At 36.9% G+C, this 26,891-nt stretch overlaps 1 long non-coding RNA gene across 1 annotated transcript in view; it reads left to right on the top strand.

Moving 5' to 3' along the window:
• LOC124156080 overlaps positions 1-26,891 on the top strand; it is a 185,838-nt gene that overhangs the window by 130,832 nt on the left and 28,115 nt on the right. Inside the window, exon 3 of the long non-coding RNA XR_006864263.1 lies at positions 3,752-4,761. This is a non-coding gene — a long non-coding RNA (uncharacterized LOC124156080). The remainder of the gene's footprint in view (positions 1-3,751; positions 4,762-26,891) is intronic.

Genomic DNA, 26,891 nt, shown 5'->3' with positions numbered 1-26,891 from the left:
CATATAGATGGTATAATGTTAGGCAAGCGTGAAAGGGGGTGGGAGAGAATTTGATTAATAGACAGAATGAAAGGGACTAGTCCTTCCAGTAAGCTAAGAGGGAAGTTAAACTTGAGTTTAGGGTAAAGGCCGAGTTGATTTTCTACATTTTAACGTAGTTAAAAGATAGAATACATAGATAATAATTATTATTTCCGTATTTTTGGCAATTAATAGTGTCACCTAGTCTGTAAGGGCTGCAAAGTTTAGGCCATTTTTGCAACAAATTTTAGTATCTTCCGTCCTGACGATGTAGCCCTTGAATGTTTTACATGTTATTTCCAGAACTGCTCAAAGTTGGTTTGATTAATTAATCCTATCTACGCCTGATGAGGTGGATGTACTTTTATTTCCTCGTAATCTAGAGTGATATTTGTTGAAGTTTAACGTGATTTAGGAAGCAGTAATTCGTAAAAGAAAATAGTTTTTTAACCCTGCAGTAAATGTGTGCTTTTTCAATTTACTCGCTTTGATCAAGGGATAGATAATATTTCAGAAGGTTAATGATGGATCGCTTGAGCGGTAGTTAAATTTAGTGTTCTATCTGTATATATGTTTACGTGTTTAATATTGAGTCACTGTTGCTTAAACCTTTTCTTGTTCTAAGTTATTCACTGTGAAAAGACCATCACACGGCAGCGAGTATGAAAACTGCTTTGATGAAATTAAGCATATCCTTACTCGTCTATAACGATTAATTGTATTATAAATAAATTAGATTTTTCTCTCTAAATCTTTTAAATGGCTGAGGAAAAGCATTTCCCAATCAGAGGAAAACAAATTTTAAATTATATTGTCCTGCTGCGCATTGGACAAGAGTTGCAAGTCAAACAATCAGTTCAAACTCCACATGTGTCGAAATTTGAGAAAACATTTTTACCTTCAGGAGAGCCTGAGTAGACATAAAGTGTGCTTAATTTAAATATAAATTATTTTATATCGCATTATTACCCATTGAAAGTATTTGAGAATTAAACGCGTATTTTCTTAAAGTCAATCGATTTTGGCCGAGAAATTACTCCTGTTCGACGGGTTATCTGGAAATAATCATTGAATTGCTTTTTTCACATCGGCGTTTCAGTCAACTGGTGTTTCTGTAAATGATGTAGCATGGGCAGTTCGCTTGAAGTGTAAAATTTGTAATTAATTCATACCGGAAGTACAAGTACTATGCATTTCATGTTCATATTGGTTCATTAGAATATGCAACATTTTTTCGTATGCCTTAAAGTTCATTAGCTTGCGATCTAAAAGTCAAATTCCAGGCACTATGAGGGAGAGGTCCACTCCATCTTAGTTCTTGAGAAAGTCTTGCTTCGCCAATGACGGGACAGGTAGTTCTCGTTTGCTTTTATTAGCATTGATGGAATGAATGAGGGACTGCTATTTTTCCTGTACTAATTTAGGTCTTTGTGTCTCCTCAGAGTTTTTGCACACTTTCCGTCTCTCTTATTTTTGCCCTGTATTTTCATGCCCTGACTCCCCCACTACACATCTATTCTACTTTTGTCCACGTTCTACTTCGCGGTTCCAGCCTTCCAAGTCGCTTTTCACCCTACCCACCCATCCCTCCTTTCAGGCAAGGAAGGAAAGTTTTAGTTCCAAGGGGGGATGTAAGGGAAGGTTATATAGCGGGGGACTGGTGTGGTTAGGATGGGGAGTGAGGTCTCGGATGGGAAGGGTATGTGAGAGGTGGATGAGAAAGCAGGGACAAAACTGTGGTCTTGAGCGCCAAACTGAGGAGAATTTGGAGTGGAAAGAAAGGAGGTGGAAATACAGAGGAGGGTAATGGGAGAAAAATACGAGAATTCTTTTTCTCGTCAGTCGCTCTTTCTCAGCCACTCACTTCCTACATTTTGATTCATTAATGATGACTCACGTAGAGTAGACCTATGTAATCTACACGAAAAGCATTTTTTAGTGAAAAATTAATTTTGTATCATGTTATATGATGATTTCTCGAGGTAATGTTGCTCCGCCCATGACGAGATCGGGAAACATATTCACAGATACACAAATATTGCATGTTCCACTTACTTCTTAATGATCTGACCTAACTTTCGACACTACACGCTATATCATTCTCAAAGGTATGATATATTGTAAAGTTTTGGAACCTGAGTTAGGGCATTAAAAAATATTGTGGAATATATAATATTAGTGTGTTGCACAGTTCCACCAAATATCGCCATCCACCCTTAATTTTACGAGACAGGTGGTTTTCTTCCACTTTTATCGGCAATGATTGGCTGAATAGCATATTACCATCTTCCCATAACGCTGTTGATGCATGTGTCTTCTTTTCGTGAGCTATCGTACCCACTAATCCTTACCCTAATCTACCCTAATTTTCCTTCTAGCCATTACTTCCAAACTACCCATCTAACTTCGTCCACATTTTATGCCGTGGACCTTTTATCTACTACGTTCGAAATTAATGTGAAAAGCATCGATATTCAAAAACCTATTCCCAACTTTGACTGCGAAAACAGTATTAATGTGACTCATTGAGTATTTTCTGTAACGTATGAAAGAGTAAATGGAGTGAGGCATGTTCATCTCTGTAACAATGCGATGACTGGCCTTGGGCAGTATGTACTTAATTCATGTTTTACACTCAATTTACCATCTGCTCTATTCACTTGTAAAAGTACTGGACATGGTGGGTGAGGAGAGGCAGCTTTTAGATGAGATACGGAGGAGGCAGAAGGTATCGAAGGAGCGAGTACTTAGCGGGGAGGGGATATTGAAAATTGTGTTAGAGGTTAGAATGTTAGGAAAACGAGGGAGAGGAAGAAAAAGAATAGGATTTTTAGATGGAATGAAAGAGAGTAGGCCTCATTGTGAATTGCGAGGGAAGTGGTTGATGGTTAGGGAGGATCCCAGAATTCTTCTCAAGTACTCCATGGAAACCTACCTTAATCGGTAAAATACTTTAATAATAATAATTCACTTGGAAAAAGCTGCTGAAACTAACATTTGGGAGCCAATGTTAAAGTTTTGGTGTAGTGAAAACTGCACGTCTGTGTTGCATGTTTCATGTGCATCATATTTTTCTCTGCACCAAGAGGCATTGTGACCCATTGGGTTAAGCATGCCCAAAAGGTGTGGAGGGTAGGGTAGGAGGCAAAGCGTGGGCACCATGGGATCAAAATATGTCTAACTTTGTCAAAAGAGGACCTTAGTAGGATACTTAGGAGTGAAACTGTGATTTCAGTACTCTATCCGTTAATAGAACGCGGAAGATATATCACACATCCCTTCCCATCTGCCTTTAAGAAAATGGTAGTAATGAGATCAAGCTTCTCTCCCTACGTCCTAAATCCGTAGCCTGTCCATTATGCATACCGATCCTTCTTATATGGCTCTCAAACGGAGGCAATTTGTGAAGAATGGAAATGCTGATTGTTTCACTTATTTATTTAAAAACGGCAATACTAAAGTAAATCAGTAGTTTCTCCAGTGGAATTCTTCGTTTTTGGCTCTGATTTCTACATTTCTTTTGTATTAACATTTGTAATTGTTTATTGGATTGACATAGTTCTTTTCCTGGAAACCTAAAACATGGTAAATATAATCTGATTTATGGCTTTTAAATAAAATCTTAAATTTTACTCTCGTTTTTTATGAAATTTGAAATGTGAATGCGGCCATTAGGATAATTTGAATATTTGCTCGATTCATTACTTTAACATTTCATTTCTATTTTCAGGGTTTCCCCGAGATGCATTAGCCTTGAAGCGGACAGAGCAGGAAGGAAGAGACCAATTTGTGTTCTATTGAAGACTCCCCTGCAGTTTAATAATCCATCATTAATCTCTTTCTTCGTCAATTCAAGATGGATGTGAAACTGAACGCATCACTCTTGGAGGTGGAGCAGAATCATCACGCACGTGTCTAGAGAGGCTCGCAGTATATAATAGCCCAAGCCACCGCCCAGAGAGTATATATATCCCAGTCATTCCAGCTGTGAGAAAAACCAGTGCTCACCGTGAGATTTTGATCCCAACACCTTATTGGACGCTCCAGGAGGGGAAGACGTCATGGTAGGCCGTCACAGCGGACGCCCGCCCGGGTTTGGAGTCGTGCGGGGACCGCGAGGTGAGGCCTTGTCCCCCGTAGTGGCGCCTTCCCGTGACCTTCTTCCCAGTGCTCCCGACTCCTGTGCGGTAACTGCCTTATCCAAGCCAGCCAAAACCATCCACTGCCTCGCAATGTCTCCCGAAGACTTCGCCTGTGCCTTCGACGAGGCTCGCAAGTGATTTCACTCCGCACGTCGGGCTGTCGGGGACTGGAGTATCGTGGCAAGATAACTGACAAGGGCCTAGCCTTTCCACGTATTTTTCCGCGCCTCCAGCAAGATTTTAGTGCGGGGGTGCGGTCAAATTCATCGCGGTGTTTCGCTGAGAAAGTGTCTTAATTCATCCCCCACCGTGTCAGGTCGTCTCTGTGTGAGCTTACAGTAGGTCACAAAGGGGTGGATTTATTGGTTTTCCCGTCTACCTCTCGTCCCGCGAGAGAATATCGGCCCACTGCTACGCTTTTCGTTCGAGGTGTGTAGAGAGCCGAAGCAGGATGCCTGTGAGAATAGCGGACGAGGAGCGGGGTGTGATGGGAGACGGAGAAGCGGACTGGGACGTGGAGTACGACATTCGGAGGCACATTGAGAATTGCACATGCACCTGCGACCACATGGGATACGGCAACTATCTGGATTACCAGGTGAGTTTCTCGGAGTGTTTTATTTTCTGCTCGCATAATACCAGGGCACTCGCCTTCTCCACCCTATTTTCTCTCCAGCTGTGACTCGCTGCATTCCAGCGGAGTTCAAGGTACTATGTGAAATAGCCTTGAGTATTTTTTTTTACTGCCTTGTATATTTTTCGATTTAGCGTAAACGAATGTTATCTCTTGACAAATGGCCTTACACCCAGGTTAAAGAGGGAATAGTCATGAACTTATTTTATGGCAAGGAATTGCGTTAGAGTCCCCTTTTTTCATAAAGTTTCCACGATTGCGAAGCGAATATAAATATAGCCTTTTACAAAGATTTCTCTCGCCAAAATCATGTAAGGCTATCTCCTTCCACGTTTTCTTACACTGCGTAAGACGATTTATTTAGTTTCACATGCATAATTTTACTGAAGTCTTTCTGAAGATTACTGTTTTTCGTCGTCATTCTATCCGGGGAGCCTTATCTGTAGTGCATTAGCAGTTTCTTTCCTGTGACTATGCTGATTTCTTCCTAAATTCTGAGGTTTCAGGTTTCTTATTGTGTTTGATATGAAAAGACAATTTACTTCCATATTTTTAAAAAATATTTTTGTTTTTTGTCATTCAAGGGCGAAAGAAAATTGCCCAAGGGGTAGAATCTTAATATCCCATCATTCTTTCGGTGGCTTAAGTAAATATTCAATTCAATAATTATATCAAGGTTTTTTTTGCATTTTTAACACTGGATGTTTATATTCTGCTGAATTTCTTAGTTTCAATCATTACTTTCAAATTGACAGTCTAATATATCCCAATACCTTTTCTATTAATATTTCCTTCAGGCTTGTGAATCTGGGTTTAGCATATTTCTGAAAATAGTTAGCTATGTTTATTTGATGACAACTGCTTTTGTCTCATAGGAATACAAATTATCAATTCCTCCTCTATTTTTTCTTCTCCCCTACTCAATAATAACTTGTTCTCACAATCCTCGGTTAACTTATCTACAATATGGATGGAGTTCAGCATGTGACCATATCATCACATTTTTTACTCTGTAAGATTGAACAATATTGAATCCGAATTTATCGAATGAATTAAAAAATAAACAATCGCAAAATGGCTAATAGAAGTCGTGAAATGCATGTATAAAAATTTTGCATGGCAAAATTCTGCACGAATTAAGGGTGAATGATGCTTCGCCGAAGCTCATGCAAAATTATTTTTATTCCTTAGGAATATCTGCTTTAGGTTCCATCCCCTCGAGAACTTTGTGATAACTACCCTGATGCGCAACAGGCAAACAAAACGGCTCTACTCACCAAGAGTTGCCTTGCTCGGAAGACTTATAGGTCTACGGTGTAGATTTATGGCGTCAGGCTCTGATTTATGGAACCGTTAATATATCGTACGAGCGAGGTATCCCACAGGAGTAATTATCCCATCAAGTTGCAATTATCCTTCCTTTCGAAACTGGTGGAGCGGTATAATTAAAAGTCAAAGAGAAGAATCTAGCTAACAATGTGCTCGATTCACACGCGTTGCACGATATCATATTACTTCTATCGTGGCCTAGTTTCTCACTTATTTGTCCCCTACTACACGGTAGCTGATTGTTCTCATTATTATAGTTCTGCATCATCAATATACAATATGGAGGTTGGCATGTCATTCATGCTCAGTTCTTTTCATTAAAAATTAATTTTTTGCTTAGGTGCATATTGTTTCTAAATTTTGCTTTTGCATTTACATGATGAGAGAACACAAGACGAACGATACCCCTAGAATGTCAAAAACATTGCTTTTGTGTAAGAGGATCTTGAGCTCAATGCAATGATTGATGATCTAAATATAAGAAAACTGTTCGATCAATGGTGAGTGTGATGGATGGACGGAAGTTTTCAGCTGTTAAAAAAGGCATAAGCATATATTATGATCTCATTTGCTCCGCTTCGACTCGTGTTATTAATTTTCGACGGCTAAATGAAATAAATTTTTCTTTTAATTGCTGATTTACAGCGCTAAGCACTTCATGAGACGGACGTTTGGAAAAGAGCCATTTAATTCACGGTTTGAAAGATTAATTGATCTGTTCAGGGAAAATAAAAATCTGAAAGAAACCAAAGTGTTGGTGTTAAACTCAGTAATTTCGCAAGATGACTCTAAAAAGGACTAATAATTTATGGATAGATTCAAAAGTTTCTCAGGAATTTAGAAATATCACGTGGTCCACGGTACTTTAAAATATTTTAATGGCAGGATCGGGGTAAATGAACCTATCGCATTCTCTTATAAATTAATTGCAAGATTGAAACATAATGAGTTAAATAAATGCAACTAGGGAAAAGTTTTATTTATATCAAAAATAATATATTTAACTGAAAATTATAATCATTCTCAAGATTATTTTAAACTTTGATTATTGGCTATTGTACGCTGACGGTATTTTACGCAATTAGATGAAAATTTGGGTCAAGGTAATATAAAATTTATTTATTTCCCTTTTTTCTCGAAGAATAGCTTTCAGCATCCTCATACGTATCTACTTTGTATCACTGGTGAAAAGTACCTCCGTTTTGATAAAAATACAATTTACTCGATTGATATCGCACATGGCATAGATAATTATTAATTTGTTTTCATCTTTATGATAGCTTACCAATTTTTGGTTGGAAAAATCTATTTCTTTCAGCTAGCGAAAATTATTCCTAGGTACAGAAAGGATTCTCGCGTTTTTCACAGGGTAATAGTATGCTTGTCTCCCGACGTTTCGAAGAATGACTTGTTTTTAATTTTCAGGGGATCTTCTGAATACCAACTGTCAAGGTGGTTCGGTGGTTCTGGGTTAGGTGTGATCCAGACCCAATTAGATTACATCTGGCCCATGGATGGGGTGTACACATATGGGACCACCTTGAGAGACGGCATTCATAAGATCACCTCAGGATGAAGAACAAGACGTTCTTCGAAATGCCGGGAGACATGCAGCCAATTACCCGGTGGAGATCCCGAGAATCTCATCTGTGCCTTATACGCCGGGAGTATCTGATATCTTACATTACTCCTAAAAGCTTAGCTGAATCAAACTGAGGGCATAACGGCTAATGGCTCGGTTAGAGAGCAACTTTGTGGAGCATCCTATTCAAATATTCCCATTTGAATTTTTGTCTTCATCCTCATTTTCTTCCCCCTCAGCCACTTTTAAAAAAATGTGCGGAAACTTATTAAACATCCAAGACCCGCGTCTGTTCTTGGCTCAAAACCCATTCTTTTCGATCCCGATGAGCACGATGCCATTAGCCGGGCGATATTTCCCCAGCGGGAAATCGAACCAACCAATCAGCAAGAGTCGAGAAGGCCTCCCCATCCCACACCGCCAAGGTAGAGATGAGTTTGTCTAAGTGGAGATTGATGTCATCGTTGCCGAGCGCACACTATGCTGGGGTCGGGGTTATAAATTCGCCTCTCTCTCTCTTACGGCTTGGAGAGGTTTTTAACCTCGCATTATGAGGGAGCAAAAGAGGAAGGTCGCGGAGGAGATTAAGAGGAGATGGGGAGAGGAGGGTGGTGGGGTTTGAGCGGGCAGGTAGGGTTTGGGGACCTGGAAGTGATATAGGGTGGGAGCGAATGATGAGGATAGCAGTGGGGGAGAGACCCCTCTTCTCTTGTGCTCGCCTCATTTCCTAATCTTCAAGCTTTCAAAAGTCTACTCAGTGCTGTCTGAAGTCCCCAAATACCTACCTACCATGATCCTACTGTCCTTCTGTTAAATCTTAGTACCGTAAGTCCACGACAAACGAACAAGATACGTTTTGAGACCTTGTACGTGAGTTGAAGTTTGACGGTATCAGTAGAAAAATGGGGCAGTCTAATTCGTTTTAAAAAGTAGCGTGGTGCCGTCTGAAGTTCTCAAATACCAGCCTATTGTGCTCCCACTGTATTTCTATTCCCTCGTTTATTCTCAGTACAGTAATTAGCCGACATGCCAACAAGATGTGATTCAAGTAACAGTAAGTTTTGGGTTACGGGTGCGTCGACGGGTAAGGTCATTAGCACCACACGCAATCTAATTGCATCATTATAATATAGTATATCCCCAATTTGTTAGGGCAGAATTTTAAGATTAAGAAAATTAAGGCTTTACACATAATATTGAATTTAAATGGCCAGTTTTCTAAATAAAATTGTGACACGGCTTAAACGATCAGTGTCATCGCCTAGAATAAATTATAGGCCTCCCCTTACGTCTTATCGGTCAACATTTTCGCGGCATTCTTGCAATCATACTTTATTAACCTTTTTCATTAAGTCACATATTCAAACGAGTGCCTCCGGAGTAAAATATTCATATAATACGACAAATTGGGTAAAATTCGTCACGGCATAGAATTTGTCGTACGCGTTAGGCCATTCACATCGGACAACTACAAAGGTCCCATCTTCCATTTTTATGCAGTCCCAGTTATAATTTTAAAGGCAATATCCTCGGTCATATTTCAGACCCTTTTTTTGCCCAGAAGGAAATATTTAGTGATGGAATAAGCCAAAAAAATGTTTTACGTTAAATATACAATTTTGAGGAAAAATCATTGATCCATTTACACTTCTATGAAGCGGTATATATTATATCCTTCTTTTTGGTCATCCCGTGTAATATTACCTAGATAATTAATGTTCAAGTCCACAAGTATTCGGTAAAATACTTAACGAGGCGCTGTTTTAAATACATCAAGTCTCGTCTCTCAAATTCAGTTCGCCAATTTCAGTTTCGGAAACCAATAGATTACTGTCATTGCCACCTATTCGACTCCCTGCAATCTCCATGGTTAATTTTCGGCGTTTTTCATCACCTCGAGTTTGTAACTGACGTCGTACATCGATTTAACGGAAGGGGATCGTGGAATCAAAAATCGATTTAACTCACTTACGTTGCCACTAGACATTTTCGGCTCCCGAAGGGGCTCTTAATTTTATGGCATCCTCAAGAGGGTTTTCAGTTTCTACTTTTCTCTGCCGTTGCGTTATCTTCTCTTTGGTCTCAAGTCAAGATGGGCTTCATGCTTCATCAAGGAAATGCTGTTGGTCGATGTATTACATGACTAGGGATGTCTTAAACATAAAAAAGCCGTTAATATAACTTATGGATGCATGAAGAATACGTACGATATCTTAATGGTAGTCCGCTTAAGCGATGCCAATAATTTAAGAGGTTATATTTGCTTCAGTCATTATACAATAGAAATTTTATGCATTCCACATGGTTTAAAATGATACGTAATTTTAACAATTGGTATAGTTAGACTCCAATGAAAATGATATAAATAAATGTGTGTGAATCCATGGATCTCCATCAATGTTCAATTAAAACCCTTAGATTTACTTAGAAGACTCTTTTTTTATGCCGAATAGTATTATAAAATTAAGTAATTTGCACTATAATATACACGCATCTATGGTTAGTAATATAAAATGGGAAGCCAAACAGTTTATATAATTAAATGAGGGATCCACTTTCGCGCTTCTTAATGGTGAAAGAGCGAAGGAAGAGCCAGTCTTACTGAAAAACTCAATTTCGATGAAAGCCATAACTATAGTTACAGTGATGACATTAAAATGAAAAAGGAATATATTCATTCGAAAGTAAGGTCTCTTGTGTAAAGGTTATTTTTGGTATTTCTCTTTAAATATTTAGCGACTTTGGCCATAAAATAACTTCAGTACATTAAATTGTTTTCATTTTATTATTTACTATACCTAATCAAAAGCTGTTCGATTGACTTCTCCAAAGGGAAATGAATTCTCTACAGAAATTGGAAAGCTAAAGAATATAATTACGTGTGCTTTACGCGTATGTATACCCTAATTGACTAAAAAATCGAGCTGGAATTGCAAATAATGCTTTCCATATTTGTTTCTCGTTTTACTTCTGTTTATCCTACTTTTTTTAATTCTGCTTGGTGCTTTTAGCGGAATAAATGTTTTGTCCCTCATAAAATACCAGTTTCATTGAAATACTATGTTCTTGCCTTGTGAGGAGGAAATGAGGTAAATTTCCAGTGAGCTTACATGCTTCGTTTGTAGAAGGCTTCGTGATGGAATTGGAAACGTGAAGACACTAATCACCTACCAAGGTCGTAAAAGACAAGATATAGATTGAAGTAGGCTTTCTTAATGGGTTCCCTTTGCTTCTGTATGCTGCTTCTAACTAACTAACTAACAGATCCACGGTAGTGTTTGCAGGAGGGTATTATTTCCCTTTACACACGTTTCAATCATCCTCAGCAGTGTATCAACTGCATTTTCCTCAAGGTGAGTTAATCAATGATATCAGCTGCCAGATCGTGGTTACAATAAAAAACCGGTGTTAAATTTAATTTTTTTCGGCAGGATTTTCGGCATTGCCTAGGCGAATTATAAACGCTATTTTGATATTTATTAATATTTTTATTAGTAATTTTCTAACCCATTGATTTAAATTATTTTGGATGATGAGCCAACATAGCTTTTTCTGGTGCACTTAAAGCTCTTTGAGGTATTTTTGATGAATATTTATGCTATTTCTTTAATTCAATCATTCCTTAGTTACTTGAATGTAGGTGAGTCATTCTAAACTTTATGTTGCCTTTAATGTCTAGTGCGTATTAGAATGTCCTTTCCTAATGTCAAGACATAAGGTTTGTCATTTAATCAGTCTGATTCAGTTTTTTTGTTATATTATACTTTGCGACCGTTTTAATTTATGTACCAAGGTATACTTGTGTACCCTCGTTATATGTCCCATGCTTTTAATTCAACAATATATTTATATTTAAATGTAATTTGAGGGGTCAAAGAAACTTCAATATATTACTAATGTTTTAAGAATATTTTAATGGAATCCTGCGGTAATGGAACGTATACGAGCATTCTATCTAAATACGTTCGTTCTTTCCACCCTTTCCAAAAACAAGTTAACTTTCAGGCTAGTTTTAACGGGGAATGCACTACTGTAATGGAGGATATATGTCTTATCCAATGCTTTAGCTTTACATAACAGTGATTCATAACAAGAAATAATGAAATAGGAATCGATAACATAAATACCTTCATTATTGTTGTCATTAAAAAAAACTGTTTTTACCATCTAGGAATTGGCTTCATTTAGGTACTTGTGGCCGTTTTTGATTTGTCGATAGACGATCGTGGTGGCTTCACAGTCTACTTTATGAAAAAAACAGGGCAACATTAGTCTACACCTCCAGAGGGGAGGGAAAAAAGTTGGTTTTGAGGATATTTGTGTAGTTTTTGATCCTCCTTTTCTTTTTTGTTTGATTTTTTTATGTATTCAATAAACAAAAATGATTTAAACTTAATATTTTTCCGTTTGGACTGCTCTTGGTGATGGTCTTATTCATAATTTTTAGATGATTATTCTAGTTAAAAACAGAATGTTAAAAACTTTAAAAAAAATTTATTGTAGAAGAAGTAATTTCTTAGCAATATTTTCTCATTTCCAAAGTTTGTTAAATATAACCATAAGCCTTAATATTATTCTAAACTTTGTATGATAGGCTATGTGTCTTGTCTAAAATTATAATAATTGTCTTTTCATTCGGATGCTCTGTTGCCTCAAATTATATACCTCTTTATATTTTTGCGTACTCCGTAAAGAAAACAATCGATTCAATTTATAAAATGGTTAATTTTTATAGAAAATTACGATCGCTTATTGGAAGACATCTTGCAACAGGATTGTTATTTAAGTAATTAATTGAAAACCTGTTGAGTAACATTTTTTCTTTATAATTAAACTTTGAAAAGTGTACATTCTCATAAGAATGACCCAGGTATGTTATCAAAAAAGGTTTTATTCATTTTTCCGATGTTCAACGAAGCTCTCATAGAATGATTGAAATCGTTATGTAGGTACTGACTGTCCTAATGTGTGACTTAGTGCCAGTTTATTCATATGTCTTGGTTATGTAGGGCGGAAAGTGTAACCGTGTATTTTAAAAACTTTCAAATTTGGTATTAATTATTCTATTTCCGTCACTATTTTGGCGAAAAGAGAAGAAATTTAAAGAGTCTGAAGAATCAGATTCGTCAACGATAATTTCTGATAACTGATCAAATTATAGGTAAGTTTCAGGCAAGTATAGATTGTGGACGCCGGGAATGAGTGAATTTAAAATGGTATTTGCTATTATTGAGTTGGTGGTGCTCAATTCATCAACTTTAAACGGTATCAAAGTCTGATTTAATGCCAAAACCTTGTTACCTGGTGGACAGCGTATTGAAGGGAAAGATTGCCTTCATGCCATATTTTTTGTCCTGATGGGTTTGAAAGCCGTAGCTAGCAATATCCTCTCTGACACATCCATTTTTGACCGTTTAATTAACTTCCCAATCGATTTATCATAATCCTCTTAAATTGATTAACCAGTCATCGCAGTGCGGTGTCATCGCAGATGACGGTATCGATTTCAGATCTAAATATCATTACTTGCTACCCAATTTCATTGGTTCTACACTTTCGCATCAATGGCTTTCACTTTATTTTTTCGGTTCGATGCCTTTCCAAGCGATTAGTAGTCCATCCCGTGAACAAAAGTCGCTGTCAAAGGGTGAGAAAGACTTTTCGTATTAGCGGCCCGATGCCTACATTTCTTTATTACCATAGATATGACTGCGGCGTGGGTTCAATCGATCGAAACCGTATCATTTCTTTTTTAATTCGATATTAACCAGATTAAGTTTCTGTCAGGTTAAAAATCAATTAAGTTTTGAATCCCTTGCGTTAGAAATTAACATTTTAACCAGTGGCGTAGCCAGGGGGGTACGGGGTCCGGACCCCCACCCCCGCAATATAAAAGTACAATTATTTTCCTTAATAAAAGAAAACAAATTATTGAAAAAACATGAATTTACAAAGTATTTTTTTAACAAATGAAGTTTTGTTGATTGTGAAAAGTGTTCAAATTAGTTTAAAACCCATTACCTAGTATCCTATTTTTCAAAAATTTTCCCCCCTAGTTTTGGACCCCCCCACCTCCCCCCCGAACGAAATTCCTGGCTATGCCACTGATTTTAACGCACTTAAAAGTGTATTTTTATGCATTCTTATTAATATTTCGCCATCACCTCATGCAAGTCTAAAAGAGTATGCGTATTCATCATATACAATTTAAAAAAATGATTTATTTATTAATAGCTAAGATGGGGAAATTGGAAAATAAATATAAAAACATTTGTTGAATCCTAATGGTTTCAATTTAATGTTCAAAGATATTCATGACAAAACCTTAGTATCTAGTTACTTATTTATCTATTTTTTATCAGTTGCATATTTTACTATTGAGCATTTGTTGTAAATTACAATGTTTTTGTGATAAATTGAGAATGGACACATTTAAATACCTGGGTACAACAACATTATTTTATCAAATCACAGTTGGCCGGGAAGTAGTGAAGGGTAACAACCCTGAATAATTCCGGTAACCACGTAAGATCGCAAGTTGTTGGTCAAAAGAAGAAAAATATGAGCTTAGCCCCACATTTTCAGATCTAACAGAAAGCATTACATCAGAGTTTAGCTCTGAAGTGACGGCAGAGGAATCGTTTTTGCATCGCGCAATCAGGACTAAAATAAAACCTCGGTCGGACTTTGAAGGACAACTATCTTACGGCAGGCTCCTAAATGTTTTTCTTTTCTTCTGGAGGTTAACGCACGCAGGATTCATACCGGTAAGGGAAATCAGGGAAATGTTAGAGAAATTAGATTATGGTCAGAGAAAAACTTCAGCGGTACATTAAAAAGGTGAACATCGTGGTTGAGCATACGAATTATTGGCGCTTCACAGCGGCTAGTAGTGTGATTTGTTGTCGTGCAACCTAGGTGGCACGGAGTTTCGTCACTATTTTCCCATAAATTTTAAAGCATATTTTCTTAAAGAATAAACGTACATCACGGGGACTTGGTACTGTTTTTCGAACTAGGGCTGAGGCGAGACAAAAGGTATGGTCGGATATGATTAGAACTGATCTCTTTTTTGAGGTTTTCGGAAGAAATGGAACATTAATATCCCAGCTTTAAAAGCTATGGAAAACAAACTTAACGACTCACGAGCGAAAGTAAAAACTTGTTTTTTTAACCAATATTCCGATTTCAACTCTTCTTACTATTCTTTCTAATTTTCAACGGCTCCTGATGATTATCGGGATAAATCAAATATTTAAATAGACATAGTTCCTTAATCCTCTGATATTATATTACCAGACTGAACCATTCTTTCCATAAACATATCTAGTACAAATTTATGGTTTTGATTAGTTTTTTTCGATTCCCGCCCACTGCTCTATGGCCACTTCTAGTCGATGCAGATGTGAGCAAAATCGACTCCCTTTGGAGATTTCATTGCATCCTGGACTCATCGCCGTCATCGTCCAGGAGGCCTTTACCATTTGATTTCGTATTCTTCAGAAGAAGCGGGGGCGTGAGCTGAGAGAGGTGGGCGGTTGAATTCGTCGACGTAGGTAGCGGCTAATCAATCAGTTTTTCGTGCCACGTCCTCCTCGCCCCAGTCTCCGCCCGGACCCCACTTATACCCTCCCGCCTTTCTCCGCTCTCTCTTATCCTCGACCCCAAGGGAGCACTTCTCTGAAAATACCAAAGTCCTCACGGGCCAAGTGGAGGGGAATAAGCAAGCACGAAGCATTCTTCCAATCCGACCTCTCCAAGATGCCACCCCCTTGCCTCCTCGCCCGTTTCTGGCCAACCGCGCCGTTGATTTCCTTCCCGGGAGAAATAAGATGCTGGGGAAGGAGGCGAAAACGCTGAATAGAATCGTGAGCCTTTTTTTCTTTTACCTCAGTCCCTTATATATCCCTATGTCCACTGTTCCTTTTACTTTTTTTCCAACTCATGTCAGCTCTCCCTCAAATAGAATTATTTTTATTTATTTTCTTAGGAAAGGCACAAGGGTGTATTTTAATCCATCATAATTCTATTTTTGGCGGATGATATAATGGATTAATTGATTGATAGACCAGGAAATGGAAAAATTTGACGGGAAACGGTAATTTTTCATATCTTAATGGAGGAAATTAAAAGATGAATTAATAATTTTAGAGGTAGCAATAATATGTTTAGCCTGTATAAAATAATGTATATCGAATCTTGCAACACCATAAATTCTTATTTTTTAATTACAAAGATTAGGCAGTGCATTAGAATAAAACGGACATTTCATTTTATAAAACGATTTTGGCTAGAAATGACTCCTAGCTGTCCTGCAATTATCAAAAAGGGATGAACAAAATACCTCCTAATGCTGTGTATCCGAAGGATTATTCGAATAAAATCTCAGATTCTGTGAACGAAAGGACTGCGTTTTTATTTTTTATTTTTTCATGTAGCCTTTGAAGTACTGTGTGTAGCAGTAAGGATAGAAAAGACAATACTCGAGGCTAAAGAATGTTTATTATTTTATGATGGCAGTCATGTAGTAATGAGTGAATATTAAACGCGGCTTGTTTACAAATCAGAATTATTCTGAAAGTAAATGGTGTTTTTTGGCTGATGGAATATAAATAAGGACATTTAACTGCCGTTAAAATAAAATATTATTCAAACAAATTCCTGGGAAATGTAAATATTCACACAGTGATAGAATAGTGAAAAGTAAACTACAACACTTCGTTAAAAAATAATTATTCGTGTTTTTCTGTTGTAAATCAACTATTTATCCAATGAATCAATCCTTAGCAATCCCTCCCGCCCTCTCCATATTACTTCGAATAACACTTTGGACCCAACCAAATTAAACAAAAGAGAAAGTTTTCGGCAGCTCTTTGTTTCTCCAAAATTTTTAGTCTTTCTATCTTCTAGATCAGTTTCTATGCTGTACTCCAGCTTAACGGCCTACACTTATGACAATGTAGAAAATATCGGCTTAGTCGGCAGAGTCTTGAAGGACAACCCTTCCAGCCATAATACATTTACTTGTTATCTAATTTTGAATAAAATATTAATTGTAAAAGTATTTATGATGGCTAAATTAGTTCAGGAATAGTTAAAAGTTTTTAGAAACCGAATTATGTATTTCTGACCATTCCTTGAGACCCTGTTTTCAGTAACATTTGGAAATGTTAGTCTTCCCATTTGAACTGTCATAATATTCCATATTATTTCAGCACCTGCATTCTTATTTTCCTTTGATATTGAAATTCCCCTGCATAAAGTTAGTATTTCATGAAGTATCTTACATCTTGTTAGTGACATTATGAAGAATATGGAATAATTACATCATATTATTTTGTTTTTACCTCTCTTAATAAACTTACTTTGCAAACATATTCAAACGACATAGACTAATAAAAGTATTAATTTCATCCTAAACACTCAGCGCTCAGTCAGTTTCAGCACTTGATCTTGGTTATCAATAGATTGATTAGTATATCATTGATTTAAAATTGAAAGATTTAATGGTAATAACTCGCTTAGGAATAGTACCAACTGATTCATTTGTCCAATTCAAATGTTCCGTCTCATAATGCTGCAACCACTTCTCCTATTTGTTTTTCGGTCACGACTTCAACGCAATCCCATCCCTTTCCAACACCCCCAATGTCCCCAAAGCTTCGATTCGAGGCCTCGATTTTGATCGAAACTCTAAAAGTAGACATTATGAGAGGATTGGAAGTGTCGATGGCGTGGAAAGGGGACAGAAGAGGAGTTTGGCGAGACAAAGGAGGTTAAAGGGGGAGCGAGGTACTCTTTATTTTCTTTTTTCGTTTTTGAAGTGATGGATTTTTGAAGGGGTGTCGGCGGTGGCTGAGAATGCTGCAGAGGACGCTATAAATAGAGGATGCGGCTGGGAATGGCCTCGTATTGTGGTGTGGACAGGAGGAGAGAAAGGAAAAGTGATAGATTGCTAGGGAAACAAGTGAAAGTTTTAGCTTTTTTCTCAAATGTGCAATGAAAGATTTGAAATTGTGAATTAATTTAAAACTTTATTTATCCTTCTAAATCGTAGGTTTATGTAATTATTAGCTTTAAATCCAAGGGCGTAACCAGGATCAAAACTTGGGGGTAACATTTTAGCATGGAAAAGGTGAATAAAATAGCATTTTAAGAAAATTATAACAGCGCTTTATTAGTTTCAATAATTAATTACTTGTAAAATAAATTAATTTTTGTTACTAAATTGTACTAAAATCATATTTCGTTGGTTTGAAGAAAATTTGATGAAAAAATTTCAATCCAATCCTGATTTTTCCTAGAGACTTTTGCAATTTTTGCTTCTAGGGGGGGCTGCTGACCCCTCCTGCCCCCCACTCGGTACGCTCAATGTTAAATCGATATCTTTTTCTTGACCTCAATAATTTAATGATGAATAACGTCTCGGTATATATGGCTGAGAATATTATGTAAAATCGTTTGCCAACTTTTCGATGTATGTCATCAGGGCTATTAATAATAATGGTTACAATAATTAGAATCATGAAGGCACGAAAGATTGTTACAATATTTTATTTCCAATAATAAAATTAAAATAATAAGTCAATTGCACATAAATGCGAAAGAAGCGACCTAAGTTTTGAGATACTTTATTTGCACAAATTTGTTTACTGGTTGTAACGAAGCAAGTACGATATCCTAGCTACCATCAATTTCGATTGATAAAATAAAATAAATTTTTCTTATTGTTAGATTCAATGGGAGACTTTTGATAAACACAATCGCGTACATTTATGTGGCTCTTACAGTAAAGTAGATGGGGAATCATTGGCAATACTTTCACGCTGCGCTAGTTCTGAGGAGTAATGTAGAAGAAGCTAGCTGCAGTCGAGAGAAGGATTAATAAAATTTAATATCCCTATTCTTGTAGGGATATGAGCAGCCAATTATCAGCAACTTTCCCAGGAAAAATATCTTTTCTGCCAAACTGTTACACATCCAGTCCCATGGAAAGTTACGTTAGAAAGATGGATATGAATTATCACGCTTAGATGCATATAGATATTATTTCATCCTCGTGCTCGTTTTCGGCTTAATTTGGTGATGTAATGGAGTTGAATACTTAAGATGAGGATGTGCGGTTACATAACAACTGGAAACTATGGAAGTTAGAATAGGCATTTTTTGAGAAAAATAAACATTTCTCATGGAATTATCCAGTATCAAGGAAGAAAGTTATGTTTATCCAGTATCATATCAACTGTTGAATGACCTATGAAATTAATTTGCATTTGATGCAAGGTCTGGGACGTGATTGGTTAAGTATTTCAGTTATTACTAGTCCGTCTCAAAATATGCCACGTTAGGGTGAGGTAAACAGGGCTATGAGCTTCACTTTTCGCGCTGATGGGAGGTATGAGGGATTTTGCGCATAATTTATATTAGTAAATTTGTTTCCAGGATGTCTGTCGTATAAAATGCAAAAATTTCAATTTGACGAAAAATGTAGATTGATTGGAAAATAGAGTTTGTTTTATTTTCACGCAGTGATTATTAAAAACCTTTCTTTCGAAAGAAGTTTTGTTGCCTCCTGATAATGACCTTAATTGTTCGAAACCGGTAAGTAGATTTTTTAAAGAAATACTGCGTGGAATATAAAAAAGTTCGTTTTTGAGTCCTTCATGTCACTATTTCAAGAAATGAACTCGCGAACTATTGATTTGAAAAATGTAGAATCGTTGCGAATGCCTTTTTTCCATCGCTAAACAAACGTTGATGGAGGAGAAGATCTTCCAGAGGCCGTAAGTGGAGTGTGGAGGGTAAGAAATGAAAGATCGGGAAGAGGGTCGAGATATTTTCTGGAAGAAAAGAGTCTCGTGTGTTTGTTTTTTGTTTCTCTGCCCTCCTTGCAAAATTGAGGCCAGCAATCTTCGTTTTCGCCTCGTAACACTTCCTCAGGATGATGACCATCGCGTCGAAATGGATTGAAAGACGCTTTCTGAAAATCTTCGAGGGCTGCAGAAATCGGTTTTCGTGGATTCTTTATAGGCAAACGGAGTGAAGCCCCTACCCCAATCGTCGAATCCAGGACAAAAGAGACGTGAGCGAAATGGTCGAATTACCGCTGGCAAAAGAGCGGAGCAGATAAAAGCCTCCGAGTGCATCGGTAGCGATCGGGTGGAGAAAAATTTCGGTATCCATATTTCGATGTAGCCGGCGAAGGTGATCTAATTAATATACTATATTTATTACTATTATTTTGGTTGTTCATTTGCCAATGTCTAAAGGACCAATGAGTCCACGATAATAAATGTTTATCATTATATCTTTTCCCACGGTATTCTTGCTGGTTTCGAAAAGGTACGGATAGCACTAAGTACTCTCGTCTTTTTGTTCTAAGCGTAAACATTTTCTGACAATCCGCAAGTATTTATGCATCTTAACTTTATGCATCGTAAGGAACAAGTTTTTCGGTAATCCGATAGCTTTTAGACCTTGATGCGTAATTATGTGAATTATCCAGAACACAATTTATGTCTGAAACATTAGAGTGTTAATTATTTTGCTAAAGCTATGGATATATTACTAACATAGTAATTCGCTATTTTTAATAACTATACTTTTGGTCCACTAAATTGTCTTTGTAATTTATTCCATTTTATGCATATTTTTAAGGACAGCAATGCTGACGACAAATCAATATCCCACCTGTTAGTTTGAATAAGAATCGATGGAATCGGAATCGGGAATCAATTTTACAAGAATCGAAATTGGAACCGGAGTCGAAAAAATGTGTAATGGAATCATTGCTAGTTAAAACTCGGCTAGTGGTGAGTCATCCAAATTTTCACTGTTGGCTGGTCATTTTGAAGTACGATTCCCTCTGTAATTCGCTCTTGGCCAAACCAGTTATCACTAGAAGCGTAGTCCCATACCCAAAAGCGTCAGCAGCGGTCATTTTGACCTGTAGGTGTTGTCTCTTGTTTTAATAGTGTGTGTAAATAATTTATTTCTTATACTGTATTTTGAAGTACGATTATTTTATTTTTAACTCAAATTATCCATATTTTCAATCAATAAATAAAGTTTTATGCCATCTAGTTTTCAACTTGAACGCAAAAATTTGCTCTATAACAATATAGAATTAAATAAAAAAATAAATTGCATAGAAACATGCAGAAAATCAGTTTTAAATTCAACCTGTTAACGCGATTGCTACTCATAATGCTAATCAATCTGGTTTTAAATGACACGAATAATAGGCAGAAAATTAACGATAGCGGTGGAAATGATCGCTCCGGCTCGTTTAGATTACCAGTAATTATTTCATGATTAATGCTGCAGATATTAAAATTTTTTGCGTGTGATTGGATGACAAAAATTCATTCTTAGTCACGAAATACCAATAATTTTAAACCATAGGAGAAGGAAGAGAAAAACGTTTAAATTATCCGGCTCTTCTAGTGCTAAGATACCGCTAATAATTGGTGTAAATTAAGTAAACCGGGACTAGTCACGGTGATAACTTTACGGAGTCACCCTCAATTCACAAATTAATTAAATGCACTTAAATTCATCCAGAGGGAACACATCTTTGTGTTCAAAGTTCGGGCTTTACTCTCCGGTTGTGGCGCAATGCGCACGATTTGGACTTCTAGTCGCATAATATTCTCATCAGTCCATACCACTTTGTCCGGTATAATCCACAAATTTCCATTGGGGAGAATGTTGCGTCGGTACCTTAACTGGCTGAATACTCGGACGGATATTGAGGGATCCGGGTCCGAATCCCGGTCACGGCGAACGATTTTTTCTCTGTGGATTTTTCGCACAATTGGTGTGTTGGTCTTCATTCTTCTCAGTGAGTCGCGTTTTTTTGTGAATAACACTCTTGCGTATTTCAGCTAAGCCATTATTATTTAGCCATTATTTCACCTCGCCGCCGCGTCAACTTTTCACAAGGCCCTCCAGAGGAAGTGAGCGAGGTGTTGAGGAAGGTAGGGACGCGTGAGTTAAGAGCGCGGGACGAGCACCACTTGCTAAGAGTTCATCGCGGAAATTACACTCCATTTGCGGTCGCCATGCACCACCCAACTTGCCGAGTGCATCCTCACACAGTGCCAAGCGATTCCGGTTCTCTGCGAGAGCACTCCGGGCTGTCGGCTCAGAGCACGTTCGCGTTTGGTATAGAGCCTATTCCCTTCGGAGCGGAGAACTGGTCGGGGAGTGCAGTGAACTGGAGGATAGGTGGAAAATACTGACAGGAAGGTGAAGGGGCAATGTCAAAAAGATGGCGTGAAGAATAATTCTCACCAATGGGAATTTTAAAAATAATTTTTTGCTTTTGTAGGCCGCGTGAAAATAGGAATTTATTCGGCTTAAACAAAACCCTTGAAAACGATCAGAGAACACAAAGTAATCCATTGAGCCGTTATATTTTTCGCTTTCTAAACGTATCGTTTCTGTTTATGGCTAGCTAACTAACATCTAAGGCTGTTAATGTGTTTCTCTTAATAGCTAGCGAATGGAAAAATAAGGCCTATGTTGTAGGTCTCCTAAAAAAAGTAGAGTTTAAAAATTCAATAGACTGGCTCAATATCCTCTAGGAAATGGTGATTATTATATTACTGTGCAATTTTTGTGCGACTCTTATTTTTCTAATTGTTGTGGTCCGCAAAGTAAGTAGCCAATGACGAAATAACTAGGTATTTAGCTGGGGGCGTGAAATTAAATTCGATATCATAGTGTGCTTAATTAGGGGTATTTGGAAACCAACAGTATTCATTTTGGCAGGGGGGGGTGCAGTGAACTGGATAAAATATGGAGAAAGTAGACGGTCGGGTGTGGACGAGGAGCTTCAACACGGAAGGTGAGAAGGAGAGAGCGCGACAGTGACTCGAAATCTTATTCTGTCCCACTCGACTCTGCTGACTCTTAAGGATGAGAGGGATTAAGGTTATGACCCCTGGCCTCGGCAGCCAGACCTTGAGAGTAATTTAAGGATAAATAAAGTCAAAGTATTGCATGGAGGATCCCTTGAAGGTAATTCATTTTAATTACTTTGTAAATTGCGTAATTTCAGTTTTGAAAATCAGTAAAAAAACAGGCATTTGATGAAATGTCATGCTGAAGATTACGTGTAAATGATTTTAGCTGTAATGAGTTCTAATGAGTTCGGTAAAATCGGCATCAGTTTGAGCCTACCCTTAGTTATGTTGAGGTCTTTACAAGACTACCTCTTGATAAAATGTTATCGATTCATGTTTTAAAATCTGTAGAAAAATGTAGAGTTTTTTCTCATCCTATTTACCATTCCTGTTTTTGAGTAACGCATTGAAAATCGAAAAAAGTTTATGTAATACATTTACGCGTAGGTAGTTAATATCTAATAGCACAATTATTTACGAAAAATTGACAAATATTTGATGAATCCAACCGTTTTTAATCGAAATATGTTTAAGGTTGATAATGAACTCCTATATTAGTACTTAAGAATGTGGTCTGTGTGTTTTATTATCATAATTTATCTTGTCGGCTAATTATTCCTACGTATGGCTGCTGCTTTAGAGTAAATTGTGCTCAATACATCGGAAATCCTAAGTTCCACGCGAAAAAATGTGAAAAGATCCTCAAGATCTAATATTGTCCAATAACGATTTGGCAAGCTTGCTGAGATTATGACTTCGTGAGTAAAGTGTCTTGTCCATTAGTAGAACTTCAATGAATCGAGTGAACATCAAGTCCGTCAAACGGCCACTTTGACGTGGAGTGCGATGGATAGTATAATAAATTCTATTGATCATATATAATGCTCGACCTTCCCAAAAGAGTCCTTATGGGTAATGGAAAGCTTGATGCCTCTCGTAGATGCCACCGTAATGTGATTGCACTTTAGTATACCCTTATATTCCATCGTTATGGGGGTGTCTCGTTCAATTCCATCCTCTTTCAGTCCCTGGATCACCTCGAAATCTCCGCTCTCAGTAAAAGTTAAGGTGAGTGGGTTGTTGGAGATTGGTTAACGTTCCGTGAATGATGTCAATAGTTTCCCATAAGAATAAAGAAAAAGGCAATACGGTTGAAAGGTCCCATTTTATCTGAAATAGGGTGAAGTGCTGAGTTTTAAAAAAGAGGGCCAGAAAGCTGGATGGCAGAAACGATTCATTTTCAATCTTCCTTGTTAACAATATGGGGTTTATTATTAAGGTTTCATCATGAATTCGTTGCAATCATAGGGTGTATACCAGTAATATCGTTTTTTTCATGGCTAATTTAGAATGATTGTACTTAGAAAAATTACGGTCAAAGGATTTAAATATTTATAGGCCAGAGTCAAGGTATTATTATTTTATTATATACCTGATACTTGGAATTATTTATTCTGCGTTTTAGCAAACATAGTTTAACAGTTAACGTTAGCCTTTCGACTGATCGTGATATCTTATATTACAAGTTAATACTTTTAAGGCATTAAATATGCCCCATAGAATATACAGTTCTAATAAATCAATGCAAAACTTGATAAGACAATGAAATTTAACTTGAGCAATGATAAATGACTCCTCAAAACTTGCTTATTGAACAAGATGTCCCTTTTCTCAGCCATTTTCAGTGTTTTTGCTACACATAAGGATCTCATAATTAGAAATGGGTGGTAGTATGATTTACTTAGCTTAGAAAATCTGTTTTTGCAGTATTGTTTGGCGAAAATTCTTTCCTGATGCGTCTGTGGCAATGATTGATCACCGCATACACTCAATGATTACTTAGATTTTCAGGGAATTTTTCAAGCTTGAGACCTATCTTAAGTAGTAACTGTTACGAGTGGTTACGTTTCAGTGGCTCATATTACATTGAAAAAATTATATCCCAATCGATCTTGGATCCAAGAATGTCGCCAGGAATATTCACGCTGTTGTGCAGGACACCTAATTACAATTAATCATTACCTCTGACGGATCGTTTTGAATTTATTATGTCCCATTTATAAAAAGTGATTGCGACATGAGCCTTGTAAAAATAACTTATTAGGCAAAGAAAAATTTATCTTTTTCTTGCATCAAACCTTTTTTTGTGTCGAGTACTTTCAAGTTAACCTTTCAAAACCAGTGAAACTAAGAAATATGTGACTCGTGGCCTGGAAAAAATTTGGAGATCAGCGGATAAGTATAGTAAAGAAAACCAAATAAACACTATGATTATTTATAATAATAAATTGATTACTCCAAATGCCTCAAATTTACAACTCTGGTAACAAAAAATGAAGGAGCTTTGGGTAGCTTCAGTGGTTTACACCACTGTGGAAGCTACCAGCCTTAAATTTAGATGCAATGCTAGTCACCAAAAATTTTAATTTATTATACATTATAAATTTTAAACGTGGCGAAAAAGGAATTATCATGTGAAGAAAATGTAACTACAATAAGAGTAAAAATAAGAGCATGCAAGAGAATACAAAAAAATACAAAACTATAACTTTTTAGATCGAAAATAATTTTTTTTAAACAAAAAATATGATGCAATAATAAGCATCATAAACCTTATGAGCCAAAATATCCGACTTTAGAAGTTATTATATACTATACATTCAATCGATCTTTTCTAAGAAAAAATGAATAAGAGATAGCGAGAAAAATAGAGACATTTTACTAGATATTTTAAAGTGCAACCTACTTCCTGGATATTGCTCTTAATAAAAACATATATTGGATTTATTTAAAATATATTAAATAGTTAAAAGTACAATAATAAGACAATGCAGTTTTCAATGACACCATTCGGATTTCCTTCCGACATCACCTCGGAACCCAGGCGGTAAGGGGTAGGAGGTGGAGAACAATCTCGCGAGCTCAGAGAATCGTATGCTGAGATGGTTGGAGGAGGAGGGTCATGCATTTTGAGCGCGTATTTTACACTCCTTTGGGGAAAGATGGAAGTGAGTTGAGAGAAGGGAAGCGGTTGAACACAAAGGGAAACGAAGCCTTGACAAGGGACGGCGGCGGAACGAATAGATGGACAACAAAGAAAGCGGCTTCCTCGGAAGTTGAATAAGTTCTTCGCCGTTTCCCTAACCTTACGCTCATTCCCGCTCACCGCCGCCACTTCCGGTGCCCTTCGTGGGGTTCTTGCTCTTGTTTTCCTCCGCCGCGACCACGCATTAAAGGAAATACATCTAACTTTTCATACACATTGACCGCATTTTCTTAAGGCTTTGCATGTACATATTTACGAACGAAAGTAAACATTGCTCTTTTGAATTGGAATCTACGAACTTAACAAATTAATTTAGCCACATATCACGCAGTTGAGATAGTGAATTTATACTTACTTATTAAGGTAAACATTTGTTTTATGCTTTTTGAACAAGATTGTAACCATTTGCAAACAGTTAATATGTGTGGTGTATGGTCACAAAATGGGAGTTTGTCTTTCTTGTTGTATCCTTATCCATTCTCAAATCTAAATATTTAATTTCAAAGAGATAAATACTAAAAATTATTTTTTTAAGTCGCCTCGTTAATATTTATCGGTGGGAGTAATCATGACTTGCAATTAAAAATATTAATTTTATAGTCTTGTGACAAGTTAAAGTATATATTGTACTTTCGACTGGTAAGAAATCATTTAACCATTTTAAGCTTTTATGTACTCTTCCTCGAAGATATGAAGCAATTTATGAGGTACCCTTGAATCTTTTATTTTGTTGATTGATAAAAGTGTATCGTAATGTGATGAAATGAATAACTAATAATGGCTCAAATTTGACAGCGAAGATTACCGACGTTTCGATGGGCGAGTTGCACATGGAAACGTCGGAAGGAGATACGGAGGACCTTACCTAGTGCTAGATCCGAGAAATCTTCACCGTCATTGATCGCCGGGAAAAACCAGGTGCTAAATCGTCACTAAAAGATTCTGAAATAATGTATGAACACTCTCAAATATAAATTACAACAAACTGGTATCATTGGTATTAATAATGAAAAACACTTTGTTACTTCCACAAAATTCACACAGTTTCTATTTTATTACCGGAATCCGGTATTTGAAAATGGTGTAATAGCCGAAACGGGTATTAAAATAGAAACTCTGTGAATTTTTTGGAAGTAACGAAGTGTTTTTCATTATTAATATGGAGCCCTTCCCTCACGTAAAAGCTTCAAGTTTCGATTTAATTGGTATCATTAGATTTCTCAGTTTA

This window comes from Ischnura elegans, chromosome 3 (assembly GCF_921293095.1).
Source record: "Ischnura elegans chromosome 3, ioIscEleg1.1, whole genome shotgun sequence".
NCBI lineage: Eukaryota > Metazoa > Arthropoda > Insecta > Odonata > Coenagrionidae > Ischnura > Ischnura elegans.
This window is presented reverse-complemented; position numbering and strand designations above follow the sequence as displayed.